This window comes from Eriocheir sinensis, chromosome 21 (assembly GCF_024679095.1).
Source record: "Eriocheir sinensis breed Jianghai 21 chromosome 21, ASM2467909v1, whole genome shotgun sequence".
In the NCBI taxonomy this organism is placed as follows: domain Eukaryota; kingdom Metazoa; phylum Arthropoda; class Malacostraca; order Decapoda; family Varunidae; genus Eriocheir; species Eriocheir sinensis.
This window is the reverse complement of record NC_066529.1, coordinates 2,248,453-2,263,533: the sequence shown is the minus strand read 5'-3', so window position 1 is coordinate 2,263,533 and position 15,081 is coordinate 2,248,453. Positions and strand designations below refer to the sequence as shown.

General features: G+C 42.7%; 1 protein-coding gene across 3 annotated transcripts in view; it reads right to left on the bottom strand.

The window, feature by feature from the left end:
- Positions 1 to 14,533, bottom strand: part of LOC127001506 (uncharacterized) — a 68,286-nt gene extending 53,753 nt beyond the window's left edge. Inside the window, exon 1 of one of the 3 annotated variants that reach the window (XM_050866100.1) lies at positions 14,319 to 14,533. The gene's annotated coding sequence lies outside the window, so the exon portion shown is untranslated. The remainder of the gene's footprint in view (positions 1 to 14,318) is intronic. The other 2 variants (XM_050866099.1, XM_050866101.1) reach the window with 2 other exon arrangements.
- Positions 14,534 to 15,081: the final 548 nt, after the last annotated feature.

The window sequence follows — 15,081 nt, the reverse complement described above, 5'->3', positions numbered from 1 at the left end:
CAGTCTGTCCACACGTATGTAGGCTTATGCGCATACAGTCTGACCCTGGCTCTTGTTTCTTGGTTGTGTTCCCTTACGCAGCCAAATAAACGAAAACAATTGTGGTGTTCTCTTCCCGGTTATGAGCAAGTGTTTAGTGGACTTTTCATTTTCCACAATTATTTTATTTTGCCCTTGAACGCCACGATGAGTTTCCTACTAATAAAGAACGACTCTCACAACATAAAATAGAGCAAGTTAAGGAAGTCACTGTAAATTTAGATTACCAGTCCATCTTTTACAGGGATGAAAAAAACCTCAGGACATTTTTCACCCCTTCCAAAACTTTCCTTTATATTTCCAAGCTTGATCTCCACAGCTCTAAAATAAACATCATCTTTTACGGAGATCAAAAGTCCCTGCGCACAATTCAGTTCAACCCTTCAATAATCTCTATCGTCAAAATAAATCAACTGAACTTCACAGCTTTAGACGCGGTAACTCGTAGACATCCTCATCATCATACTTTGCAAACCACAACTTTTTCCACACAAACTACGCAAAAGTACAAGTGAAGCATCATCTTCTGTTGCCCACAAGCCTCCTCTTAATGACCTCTTCCCTTTAGCCCACACGAGGTCGCCGGCGCAGGAGGAGAGAGAAGAGGAGAAGTAAAAAGTAGGAGAGGGAAAAAAAGATCCCCTGACAGAACTGCCCCTCGTAAGGCAGACCGTTCTAGGAGTTTTAACATTTCCTTTTTTTATATATCATAGCGGACGTGTGTGTGTGTGTGTGTGTGTGTGTGTGTGTGTGTGTGTGTGTGTGTGTGTGTGTGTGTGTGTGTGTGTGTGTATTCGCCTGTTTCGACGTGGACAGAATTCCTTTCAAACATTCAAGGGAAAACCGACCATCGGGACCAGGATAAAAAAGGAGGAGAAAGAGGAAGAAGAGGAGAAGAAAAAGGAGAAGAACAGGAGGAGGAGGGGGAGGAGGAGGAGGAGGGGGAATGAAAGGTAGGAAGATTTAATGATGAAAAAACTGGAGCAGGGGAACGAGGAGGAGGAAGAGGAGGAGGAGGAAGACGAGGAGGAGGAAGAGGAGGAAGTAGAAAAGAGAGAGAAAGTTAAGAGCGCATGAGTAAGGGGAGGAAGATGGAGAGGAAAAGGAGGCAAACGAGAAACGAAGATAAAAGGAAGAAAAACGAATAAAAAAGAATATATCAGAACAACAAGTGGAGGGAGGAACAGAAGGAGAAAGTGCAACGGGAAGCAACTAAGAAAGAAAATGAAGATAAAGAAATAGAACAGTAACAAGGAAAAAGAAAGATGTATAGTAAATAATTCTACTAAGGACATTTTTTCATTATTATTTAGTGTTCTTTTTTTTTCATTAATATTTAGCGGGTATTTTTTCATCAGTCTTCCTTTTCTTTGCCCCTGAGCTGCTTCCTTAACTGTAAAAAAAAAAAAAAAAAGAAATACCGACAGTTCAAATTATAACCCAAACTTAACCTAGCCTAACTTGACGCTAATCATAAGCAAATCAACGCATAATGTATTTTCAAAACATGCAAGGCGCCGGACAACAATCCTATTACGTCCATCTTTGAGGTGATTTACATAAGTTTACGAGAATGAACAACATCTCTCTCTCTCTCTCTCTCAGCTGACATTCTCCTTGAAGCATTATTTATATTTCACTTTCCTCCTCCTTCTTCGAGCCTGCCATTAGCAACTCAGGTAATCCACTTCCCCAGGTGAGCGAGGCCACAGTTTCTGCCACTCCTACAGGTACGTAAAGACCCTAGGAAGAAGATTATTTTAGAGCAAGGGAGACGGCTCAAGGGCAATAAAAAAGGGAACAAAAAACCCGCTAGACGCTGCTTCAATAAGAGGAAACAGAAAAAGAGGCCAAAAGATGTTCCAAGTTACTTTTTCTCAACCACTCTAGCGTGAGCCTGCCTACACTTCTTGTAATCCATCGCTAATCCACAATATAAAGTGACTAGGAATGGGTTTGTGTAGGTGTATATATGAAGTTAAAAGGTTTTGAGTGTGTGTGTGTATGTGTGATTATTGTAGTTGGTGTTGGTGTTGGTGTTGGTGGTAGGTGTTTATGAGTATGAATTTGAAGGGTTTTAACTGGGTGTGTATGTGTGATTATTTTTGTTGGTGGTGTTGGTGTTGTGAGAGTGTGTAATTAGTCTGTCATTTTCAGTATTACCAAAGAAAACAAACGCACACACACACACAGACGAATAAAGACGTAATCTGCCCCTTTTTCGCGATAGTTAAACATGTGTAATCTCACCTAATGACTCGACGAAGTAAAGACGGAAGAAAGTAAAGAAGAAAGGAGTTATGACAAGAAGGTGAAAAAATATGAAGAAAAGATAATACTTGTCAGAAATACTTGTGTTAAAAAATACTTGTTAAAATACTTATGTTGAAAAATACTGATGTTTAAAAAGAAAATACTTATGTAAAAAAAAGAGCTGTAAAGATAAAAAAAAAAGTATAAGTGGACGTTGTGTGTATTTGTTTTACCAATAGAAGGAAAAAAAAATAAAGTTCACTAACAAAGAATATGCTTCAGAAAATACTCCACTTCAACTCCTTTCAACCAATTACATCTCTCTCTCTCTCTCTCTCTCTCTCTCTCTCTCTCTCTTATCTCACATGTCTAAACTTCCTTCCTCTTCCTCACCATCTTTTCAATGACAGCTTTTCCATTTTACTACACACACACACACACACACACACACACACACACACACACACACTCAGAGGCATGACACGAACGCAACAACCTGCCCAAGACACCTATTCCTCCTCCTCCTTCTCCTCCTCCCCTTCTCCTTCCTCCTCCTCCTCCTCTTTCAAGTGTTCCCTCAGGAGCCCCACGACTCTGCAACACAACGATCAATAACACAATTAGTAAGACTGCCCTTCTTCCCACACTCTCCCTTCCTAATTCTCCACTTCCTCTTCCTCATCCTGTTTCTTTTTCTTGTTTTCTTTTTTTTCCTTCTCTTCCTGATGTTTTCTTTCAATTATACATTTTTTTGTGGCTTTTCCTTCTCCTACTGCTCTACTTCCTCCTCCTCCTCCTCCTCCTCCTCCAGCTGATTCTTCTTTCTTCTTCCTATTATTTTTTTATTTTGTTTCTTTTCCTTCTCCTCCTCCTCTTCCTCCTCCTCCTTCTCCTCCTTCTCCCCTTCCTCCTCTTCCTCCTCCTAAGGATCTCTTGACCTTTCCCGAACCAATATGTTTTGTCAGTTGCCTTAACCTTGCCACACACACACACACACACACACACACACACACACACACATATACCCCCTCCCCCCCACCACACACACGCTGCCGCACACACACGAGTAGAAAAAGAGTAAAGGAAATAATTATTGGAGACTCTTCATCTGTCAACGCGATCATTAAGGACGAGAAACGAAAAAAGAAAATGAAGAGGGGGACCGGCAGCGCATCTACAGTGATTAATTAGGCCATTAGTTAAGAGACAAATGAGGTCACGTGGTCGAAGGGATTTTTGTGGAGACGAAATTAACGAAAAAAAACAAAAACAAAAAAAAACAAGGTAAAACAAATGAGTATTCTTAAGATGTGGTTTGCAAGAGTAAGTTAATATGAGAGAGAGAGAGAGAGAGAGAGAGAGAGATCAAGTTCCTATGTAAATTCTAATAAAAACCTTCATGTGTAATCCAATATATATAGACTCTCTCTCTCTCTCTCTCTCTCTCTCTCTCTCTGCCCCCCCCCTTAACCTCATTCAAATAGGCGGCCGCGTGTATTGCTAACCAAAGCCGACTTGCACGGTTTTTCGTCCTTCACTCTATAATCATTACCTGTCTTAGGCTGACAGGTAGGCCTACACGCAGCAGAATAGACCTAGAAGGGATGGCGAATAAGGGGGCAAGGGGAAAGGGAGAGAATGAGGGAGCGTGTGTGTAAGGGGAGAATGGGAATGCGTAGTTAGGTGACTTTGGGTGGGTTATGAAGGATCGGGTAGCAAGGTGGAAGGAGGAGGAGGAGGAGGAGGAGGAGGAATGGATAAGGACGTGTGGGGGAGAGAGGAAAGGAAGTGGAAGAGGGAATAGGGGAAGAAAAATATAGGAAAAGTTAGGTTAGTGTAAGGAAAAGAAGAGGGGAGATAAAAGGGAAAGAGAGAGAAGGACGGAAGGAGGAGGAAAGAATAGGGACGTGAAAGGGAGAGATAAAAAAGGGGATGGAAGGAAAAAACGTGGGAATACACGTTTGAGAAGGAGACGGAAGATAACAGAAGAGGAGTGAGGAGAAGAGGATGGAGGGGGAAGGGAAAGAATGGTAAAATCATGAATGAGGGAAAAATAAGTTTCGGGAAAAAGAGAGAGTTTAGTAGAGGAAAAAAAAAAGAAATGGTGTTATTGAGAGGAGAGAAGGTCAATGTTAGGCAGAAAGGATGAAAGGAGAGAGGAAGGAGGAGAATAAAGTTGAGAGAAGGGAAAAGGGAAAGGTGTGAGAAGGAGGGAGCGAGGTTGGAAAAGGAAGGTGCAGGGGGGGGGGGGAGAGAGAGAGAGAGAGAGAGAGAGAGAGAGAGAGAGAGAGAGAGAGAGAGAGAGAGAGAGAGAGAGAGAGAGAGAGAGAGAGAGAATCAACAATTTGGTAGAGAGATTGTGAGTAAAAGTATGTGTGTGTGTGAGTGTGTGTGTGTGTGTGTGTGTGTGTGTGAGAGAGAGAGAGACAGAAAGAGTTTGTGTTGATGCTGCGTCAATATGGTGTGTTTGTGGTCTTTTTAAAATTCTCGAAACAAACATGGAATTTAAACAAAAATCAACGCATGCATTTTAAACGAACACACACACACATACACACACACACACACACACACACACACACACACACACACACACACACACACACACAGACACACACACACACACACAGACACACACACACACACACACAGCACAGCACATCATTTACAGTACATGAACCACTCTTATGTCCCTTCTTTTTTCTCTTTCATTATCTCCGCTTCCTTCCTCTACAAAAATTACATAAGAACCACCAGTCGCCGCCAGCAAGTCGCCTCTCTCCGCCTCTCTCTCCCACACTCTTTCTCTTCTCCTCCTCTATTCCTCTCACTCCTCCTCTTGCTCCTCCTCTCGCTCTCTCTCCTCTTTTAGGCTCTAGGGTCGAGAATAATTCGAGACAAAAGGCTCTCAACGGCTTAATGTAATTTCCTGAGGGTGGAAAACTTCTGCAGCAGATTAGGAGTGAAAGAGAGAGAGAGAGAGAGAGAGAGAGAGAGAGAGAGAGAGAGAGAGAGAGAGAGAGAGAGAGAGAGAGAGAGAGAGAGAGAGAGAGAGAGAGAGAGAGAGAGAGAGAGAGAGAGAGAGAGAGAGAGAGAATATATTGTTACTAACTGTTGACTTTCCTTGTGTTGTTGATCTTTAGTCCTGATCATTGTGGTAGGGAAGAAAGAAATTAGTAGGATAGTTTTATTTATATTGTTGTGTAAGTAGAATTATTATTATTATTATTATTATTATTATTATTATTACTATTATTATTATTATTATTATTATTATTATTAGTAGTAGTAGTAGTAGTAGTAGTAGTAGTAGTAGTAGTAGTAGAAGAAGTACTAATACCAGTAGTAGTAGTAGTGGCAGAAGTAGCAATAGTAGTAGTACTAGTATAGTAGTTAAGTAATAATAGCAAAGAAGACAAAATTGGTGATATGATTTTTATATATTTATTATTCTTCGTATTCTTTTTAGTCTCTCTCTCTCTCTCTCTCTCTCTCTCTCTCTCTCTCTCTTTTCTCCCTACTCCACACACACACACACACACACACACACACACACACAGACAGACAATCCCCGCCATCAAGGACGAATAGCGCCACCCGGAAGTAAACGAACCTGGCGGATGTAATATGAGCTGCCCACCTGCCGGCCCCGCCCTTTGATCTACCTGAGCACCGCAGTCACACAGGTAAGGGGCACTCGTATGGAAGGAAAAAAGGAAAAGAGAAGAGTTTGATCCATGTTTCTCGTTTACTTTTGGTATTTTTATTGGTATTGTTTTTGTGAATTGTATTAGTGTAAGTTAGAGTAAGTTATAATAGTAGGAGTTGCAGTATTAGTATTAGTAGTAGTAGTAGTAGTAGAGGCAGTGGTGGTATTGGTTATAGTAGTGGTGGTGGTAGTAGTAGTAGTAGTAGTAGTAGTAGCAAGTCAACTAAGCAACAAGCGATACTAAAATTTATTATCATTCTTTTTTATTCTTTTATATTTTCACAAACGTTAGCTGTGTGAGTGTTGATAAATACTCGTGAAATAGTTGTTGCACTGGAATGAGTTTTCTTTTCTTTCTCGTTTTCTTCATTTTCCTACAAACATTTTACTGTTACATAATGTGATAGTCTTTTTTTATTCTCTCTCTCTCTCTCTCTCTCTCTCTCTCTCTCTCTCTCTCTCTCTCTCAGGTTACACAATCGTAATAAACTCTACGTTAACTACCAGCCGTGTTTCACTACCTATGAACACACTCAACACCCACTCACCTACCCACACACTCATTCTCTCTCTCTCTCTCTCTCTCTCTCTCTCTCTCTCTCTCAGGCCATTCACTCACCTCCTCCCATTACATATTCTTGGCGAGTCTTTTCCCCCACGTGTCCGGGCACTGAAAAGCGATTCTACTAATATGGAAAATCTAGCTCGGTTCCCTCTACCTCATGCTGACGCTCCCCTCTCTGTTCCCCTTTCACTTCTTTTCCCTTGCGACCTTACACTCATTTTTCCTTACGCTGCTTCATGATAATTTTCCCCTTCCTTCCCGATGCTTTAATCTTGTCCCTCTCTTCCTCCTCTACAGTCCCTTCTTCCTCACGTCCTTTCCTCTCGTCTTTTAAGGTAAACTAAAGTACTGTTCACGCTCCTACCGTCTCTTTCTTGATGTAGCTCCCATTGACAAAGGTACACAGGGATACAAAGAGACTTAAAAGGCAGCCCGTGAGATGTATTCATTAACCATCTGTCCTCCTTTCTCAATGCCTTAGGGTAACCAGGTCCTTTTCTTCCATTCCCTATTGCTGCCTCCGTCTAGTCTTTCATTACCTTTGTGTCTGAGTCCCTTAGAACCCTACGCTTGAAGAGAAATCGCAAACCTTATGCAACGTTTTAATTATTCTTTTTTCTTCTATAGTGTAAAGTCATAACTACTTTTTTTCTTCATCGTTCTTTAGTCTAACTCTTTTCTGGCCTTCTGACTCCCTTTATAATCGTACGTAGGAAGAGAAATCGCCAACCTTATGTAACATTTTCTATAGCTTTTTTTTCATCGTCTGAGTCGAGTCATAGCATCTCCCTTCTTCATCTCTCCTGGCCTATATATATAATAAGGTAACCTAACTACATTTTTTCCTTCTTATATTTCACATTTATCTGGCCTACCCTAAGCTTTCCCTATAGTCTTCACACACTCCTCTCCATCTCTTCTCTCATCTAATTTTCTCTCCGTCTCCCTTCTTTAACATTCTTTTTCCTTACGATCATCCTTTCTCGTATCCTATTCCACCTTCTACCCCATGATCACCACTCCCTCCTCCTGACATTCTACTCCCACGAAGCCTTACATATTCCCCTCCATCCATTCCGCATCCTCTCCTCCTTTATTATAAATACGCTGACCTACAAACACCTACTATCTCTCCCTTTCCTCCTATCTTATTCCCCCTCACCTTACTCCTTACCCTCACAGCATCTCCCCTCTTCATCCCACCTGGCCTTTATATAATACGGTAACCTTCACATCTCACCCTCCTAGCTTCTACTAACCCACAGACACCCCCCCATAACCCTCTCTTTCCCTGCTGTTCTCCCTCTCTCTCATTCTCCTCTCTCACCCAATCCTGGCGAACCTCAACCCATCGTAACCAGAGCGAAATGTAATTAGTTGAGCTCGATCCACGGCGGAGATTTATGAAGCGGGAATGACCAGGTGAACGCATTTCGGGCACCCTGGCGTCTTGGGGGAAAGGGAAGGAGGTGGAGGAGGACGGGAGAGGGGAAGAGGAATGGGGAAGCAGCGGTATGAGATTCTGGCGTGGCTCGGTAGGATCAAAACAGACTACTCCACCTCCGCCCTGTCGCCTCCCAGATTTATTCCTCACCCAGATTGCTCCTTCCGTATATATCCTTCCTCAGGTTTTATTCCGTCTTGATATAAGGTTCTGAGGTGAGCGTTGGAGTGTGTGTTTTAAGCTTATGAAAGGACGAGAGGGGAAAGGATTGAGAGAGAAGGTAAAAGGGGAGCAGAGGGAAGAGTGTGACAGAAAGTAAAGCTATGAAAGGAAAGGAGACAAATGGGAGAGTCGTGGAGAAATAAGGAAGTGAAAGGAAGTTTTTATGGTGATAGACTGTGTGTTTTAAGCTGATGAAATGATGGGAGGAGAAATCTGAGAAAGAGAACGAAGGTAAGACTAGGGAAGAAAAGATGAGGAGAGGAGAGGAGAGGAGAGAGATAGTATGACAGGAAAGAAAGAGACAGAAGCAAAGGAGATAAATATGAGACAACGGGAGAAGTAAGGAAGTGATGAGAAATTGAAGAGATGGTAAAATATGAATACGAAAAACTAAAAACGAAAACAGGAGAACGTAGACGAAAGTATGAGAGGCAAGGAGAGGAAAACACATAAAAAGAAATGCAAGTGAAGGAGTGTCAAAAAATTGGGATAAAAATATCTAAGAAAAAAGTAGCAAAAGGGAAAAGGGAGGAGGGGGGGTGATGAGTAGATAATATAGTAGAGGAGGGAAATAGGAACAATGAAAGAAAGAGAAGACGAAAACACGAGGCAACAGAAGGAAAGACATTAAGAGTAACATGCAAGTACCTCTCCCCCCTCTCTCTCCTCTTGACCTGTACCCCTCCCCTACCTCCTACCCTCCTACGTCCCTCACCACCATGCCCTACCACATCTCCTCCTCCTCCTCCTCCTCCTTCTCCTCTTCCTCTTCCTCCCCGCCCTCCTACCCCGGCCACTGCCCCGCCTCGCACTTGGTCAAGGTCACCCGGCCACTGCCGCGTAAAAGCCGAAGGTCAAAGGTCACGAGAAGGCCAAGAAAGACAGGCAGGCAGGCAGGCAGGGGCGGTTACATGCGTGTGTGTGAGTATGTGTGCGTGTATGTGTGTGTGTGTGTGTGTGTGTGTGTGTGTGTGTGTGTGTGTGTGCAATCGGTCGAGAGAACACACACACACACACACACACACACACACACACACACACACACACACACACACACACACACACACACACACACACACACGCACCCACACGCACTGTATCTGCTCACCAACTGCAAGTAAAACCAAGATAAAACCCGATCCAAACACAAACACACACGCGTACATACACACAAACAAACACAAGCACCACCTCCCACCTCCTTCCCTTCCCCTCCTCCTCCTCCAATGATGTGTCTGTCTGTCTGTGTGTGCGCGCGACTCAATGAAGAGCAGCCATGAAAATAATAAGTGCCGAGCGGGGATAAATATACACTTTTTATGCTCTCCTTCAACAAGCGGCGAAGCAATACTTTTATGCCTCATTCACAGGCAGGATTCTTTCGTAATTTGGACCGCGTCAGAATGCACGAGTGTTGACGAGTTGAAGGTCAGAGGTAGAGGACGTGAAGAAGGAGAAGGGAGGGAGAGGGGGAGGGGAAGGAGCGGGGAAGAGAGTGGGAGGGGGAAGAGTGCGGGGTAGTAGAGTAGGAATGAGATATGGATGAAGTGAGTGAGAGTGAAGTGAATGATAGAGGAAGGGAATGAAGGAGAAAATGAAGGAAGAACTAGAGACTGAAAGGAAGAAAGGAAGGATAAAAGGAAGGGAATAAGGAAGTAGGATGATGAACGGTAAAAGATTGAAGGAAAGGAAAGGAAAAGACGTAAGAAAAGGGAAAGAGACTGGATGTGAAAAACTGCTGGGAAAAAAGGAGGAAGAATGTGAGAAAGGAATTAAAGGAAGGAGGGCGGGAAATATCCAGGTAAAAATAAGGAAGTGAGAAAATTTAGTGCTGGAAAGATACACATTTCTAAAATATGAAAATAAAAAAATATACACAATAAACACTCAAGCATACATTAAAGGAAAATACTGAAGCTTAATATGTCCAATAAACAAAAGCTTCCCATATATTATAAATCTAACAAGGCGTAGACATAAAAGACAACCACCTAATCTGAAATCTGCTACCCTAGTAATCTGAATCCTTTATCCCTCTTCCAACAGACCAGTGACTTGCTACTACAAACACCTTCCTCAGCAACACAGCCTTTGGTGAGCAAGGTAAGAAAAAACGTAAATATATTAGGTGATGAACAGATAGCTAGCTTGGTATGAGAAGGGGCAATATAATGTAGACAAAATAGAAAATAGATAGATTGTTAAGTGAGGAATTATCTACAGAGTGAAAGAAGTAATTGCCGTGGTAAAAAGGTGAAAGGTAAGGTAATTAGGTGAGGAGCCAGGTAGTGCGTGTGTAGGTACGAAGGTAGACAGGCATGCAGGTAAGTGGGTAAATAGGTAACAGTCACGCGATCCCTAAGGCAGGAGGTAGGTCTCAATTGGAAGATCGGTCGGACACGGAAGGAGGAGCGGACGGATGAACACACGCACACACACAAAAAGAAAATTACAAATCCACACATGTTTTCTTCTCACGTTCATCATTTAAGATTATATTCTGAAACATTTCGTCGCCCAAGTACACATGTTTAACAAAGCTTTCATAGTAGGAGTTTAGGGCCTTTTCAGAGATAGTTTTATGACCCTGGTGGTAGTCTGACCCTTCCTCTGTGCCATGAACCTTAACAACCACTCATTATAACCCTACTGATCGTCTCTTTAGCCCTTGCATATTGTTGATGTAAGAGGTGGAAGAGTCTAACAAAAACGACATTAGAGTTTTTAAAGACGAAATCATCTTACAAAGTGATTTCAGGGCGGAGCATAAAATTGAACTGCACAAACAAATAAAAAAAAGAAAATTGGTAGAAGTAAAAGCTATTAGTTAGCATTTAAAGACGTTAGTTATATCAGTGAGCAGGACAGGTCACGAAAGGTGCTGGTGGTGGTCGTGTGGTGGTGGTGGTGGTGGTGGCGTTGGTATGTGGTTCAATGTGTAGAAGTAATAAGTTAAGTAGGAATGAGAAGGAGGAAAGAGAAAAAATAAGGAAGATGGAAAAAGAACCAAGTAAGGAAAAACAAGGAAGATAAGATAGATAGGGAATGAAGAGAGGAAAAATGATAGATAGATATGACTTACTCCTTAGAAATAATAGGAGGTGCAGAGGAAAGAAAAGAAGGAAAGAAAGCTGATAAAAGAATTGAAAAGAATCAATAAAATAAAATAAAAGATATATAAGATAGAAAGAGAATGAAGAAAGAGAGGAAGAACAGATAGATCGAGGGAGGAATGTAAAACGAAAGTGGAGAATGTAAGAAAAATCAGAAAGAATGTAACAAAGCAAAAGAATACAAGAGAAACAAGAGAACATAAAAGAAATGGAAAGGGGAGGAGGAGGAGGAGGAGGCAGGAAGAGGAAAAGGCTGAGAAAGGCGAACTAAAAGAAAATTATATAGGAAGTTAAAGAAGAAGAAGAGAAGAGACAAAGACGAAGAAAATGGAGCTACACTGAACAGAAATTGAAGAAAAGATGAAAAATAAAACAGAGAGATGAAAACAATATCCCAAGAAAACATTAAACGGAAAGTGGGATTATTAAAGGGGTGAAAATAAGGTAGAAATTAACTAACAGGGATTGAAAATAAAGGAAAAGTGTGAGGAATAGGATTGAAAAGTGTTAAAAAAATGACAGAGAGAGAGAGAGAGAGAGAGAGAGAGAGAGAGAGAGAGAGAGAGAGAGAGAGAGAGAGAGAGAGAGAGAGAGAGAGAGAGAGAGAGAGAGAGAGCAATAAGGAAAGAAAAATATGAAAGAGAAAACTGGCGAAGGTGAGATTGTGCCCTAAGCTCTTTCGTTCCGTCTTCGAGAAAAAGAGAGAGAGAGAGAGAGAGAGAGAGAGAGAGAGAGAGAGAGAGAGAGAGAGAGAGAGAGAGAGAGAGAGAGAGAGAGAGAGAGAGAGAGAGAGAGAGAGAGAGAGAGAGAGAGAGAGAGAGAGAGAGAGAGAGAGAGAGAGAGAGAGACTTAAAAATAAAACATTCTAGGTAGAGAGTAGTAGCAGCTGCAGAAAGAGGAAGCTGCTCTGTCGTGTTAGTAAGCACACTCTGAGGAAAGGAAGGAAGAGGTGAAGGAGGGCAGCGGAGAGGTAATCAGGAGAGAGGAGAAAAGCACAGTAAGTAAGAGAAAGAAAATAATAATTGGGGAAGAATGCGCAGAATTGATTGAGAAAACGAAACGAAGAAAGGAATAAGAAAGGGAGGGAGGGCGGGAGAAGGGGAAGAAAAAGAAAAATCAGACAGGAAGAAGGGAGAGAGAGGGAATGGGAAAGGAAGAAGAGTTTGCAGGAAGAAAGAGAAAAGGGTAGACAGGAAGAAAAGGGAAGAGAAGGGAGGAAGTGAAGATTGTAGCAAATGAAGGGTTGTGGTATGGATAAAAGGAAGAAGGGGAGAAAATAAAGAAAGCAAGGAAGGAAGGGGGAAAAATAATTAAATAATGAAGACAAACCAGGAAGTAAAGGAAAAAGAAAAAGCCGGTATGAGAATATTAGATCGAGAGAATGGTAGATAAGGACGCAAACAATAAAGTAACAGAAAAAGAAAGGAAAGAGTGGGAGTAAAGAAAGTATGTACGGAAGTAAGGAAGTGAATAAGTGATGGATGATGATGGAGGAAGGAAGGAAAAGGAAGAAAGGAAGGAAGGAAGGAAGCAAGATAAGTATACAGAGAAGGAAGGAAGTGATTAAGCAGGTAGGAGAGATAGAAGCAAAGGAAGTATGCAAAGAAGGAAGGAAGAAAGTGAATAAGTGATGGAAGATGATGGAGGAAGGCAGGAAGAGGAAGGTAGGGACGGAGGACGTAATGGAAGTATGCAAAGAAGGAAGGAAGGAAGTGAAGGCAGTCGAGGGGGAAGGAAGGAAAAAGAGTGTGCGGTAAGGAAGGGGGACGGAGCGGGGCGCGACGGAGGGAGGAGCCGCGGCCACGCACCACGCCTGCCTCCACCTGGCGGCCGCGAATTACCTTGACCCACATTCACCCGAGGGGCATTACTTACCTCGAATGTAGGTGTTTATGCAGCTATGTGCGTGCATGTGAGCCGGTGTATATATGTACCTGTGTGTGCCTGTGCGTGTGTGTGCGTGTGCGTGTGCGTGTGTGTGTGTAGGCGTGCATTGATTACGAGAGCATTTCCAGGTGTTATAACCTTGACTACCTGGTCCGTGAATAGATGGCATTCACGCGAGGGTGAAGTGTGGCAGCAAATGCAAGGGGTTTGAGAGGGTGAAAGGTGTAAGGTGATGGGTGAATGGATGCAGGGAGAAGGGAAGGGTGAGGAAAGGTAAACTGTTCGAGGGAAAGTTGCGGAAGAGGTAGGAATTTAGAGTGAGAGGGTGCAGACGAAAGGGTAGGGTGTAAGAAGTACGTGTGAAGGGTGAGACAAGGTGCAAGAGTGGCAGGTGAGGAAGGAAGGATGACAGCGTGAGTGAGTGAGTGAGTGAGGAAAGGTGAGAGGGTGAGAGAGAAGCAGTGGAATGACCTCATATCTACCCAGTCGATTTTACACATGGCTGCTACTACAGTTGTAACTCCTCCTCCTCCTCCTCCTCCTCCTCCTCCTCCTCCACTTCCTCTTCCTCCTCCCCCCCATGCAAGTAACACGAAACAAACATTACACACGGAAGCCCCAAAGACAGGTGAGTAAATTTAGAAGTAAAAAATGGAACGAAAAAAATATTGCAATACTTATCCAGCGTTGCCAAAAGTCACACAACATCCAGCAGCTCAAGTTTTTGTTTTTGTTTTTATTTCCAATCGCACCACAGAAGCAAATTTTGTAGTAGCAGTAGCAGCAGGAGCAGCAGTAGTAGTAGTAGTAGTAGTAGTAGTAGTAGTAGAAGTAGCAGCAGTAGTAGTAGTTGTGGTAATAGTAGTAGTAGTAAAAAAAAAATTAACTAAGAGATAATTCACGGCATCTCTGAAGGCTCCCAAAAAAGTCACCACAAAAAGTCACAAAATCACGTAAAATTCATATAGGAAAAAAACAACAACTTTACGACAACAACAACAACAACAACATCAAAGGAGAAAACTTAAGAAGAGAAGAAAAACAAGACGCAAAAAAAGGGACATCATAAAATACACGTTTACACACTCAAAGCAGAAACGAAGTAGCGTGAAAAGTTTCCAGGTAAGTTGCATTGCTTTCACACACACTCAGGTTAGGTTAGATCACTGGCAACGCGCGCGGAAGGTGCAGCGAGCGCCTCCATGACATAGAGCGAGGAGGCGCGTGTGTTCTCCCTACCGAAGCAAGAGACCGACTGAACTAACTAGCGGTGGCACGGTGGCACAGTGGCCCGCCCTCGTCCTCGCCCTTGCCCAGCCCCTCGCCGCCCCGCCGCCTCGACCCAGACTTCGCTTCCTGTATGGAGGTCGAGTACACACATCCGTATATCGCCGCCCGCCCCGATGCCTCCAGACCCACTTAACCACCCTCCACCTACAACCTACTTCCCTTAAAGGCTTAAAATGTCCATATACTCACTGTTTTGTATTCTTTTCGGTGATACAAGATACACTTCACCACACTCCACCATCAACAGACTCCCTCTAAAGACTCAAAATACCAGATACTCCCTATTTTGTTTTATTTACAGTAATAAAAAGGGGAGTTATGATCTATTTCAAATAACAGTACTCAGAGAACTGGTCAGCGGGGTTACTTTTATCAGGCAACGGACACAGGAGGAGGAAGAGACATACATTGCACGAGTTTTGGAAAGGAAAAGAGAAACATGGAACGAAAGAGAGAGTTCAGCGGGGATCATGTTTCTTAATGGTCCCTCCAAGCGAGAAAAATGAGAAAAAATCACCCCTCACACAAACCATTTCATAATATATATCTAAGCACTTGT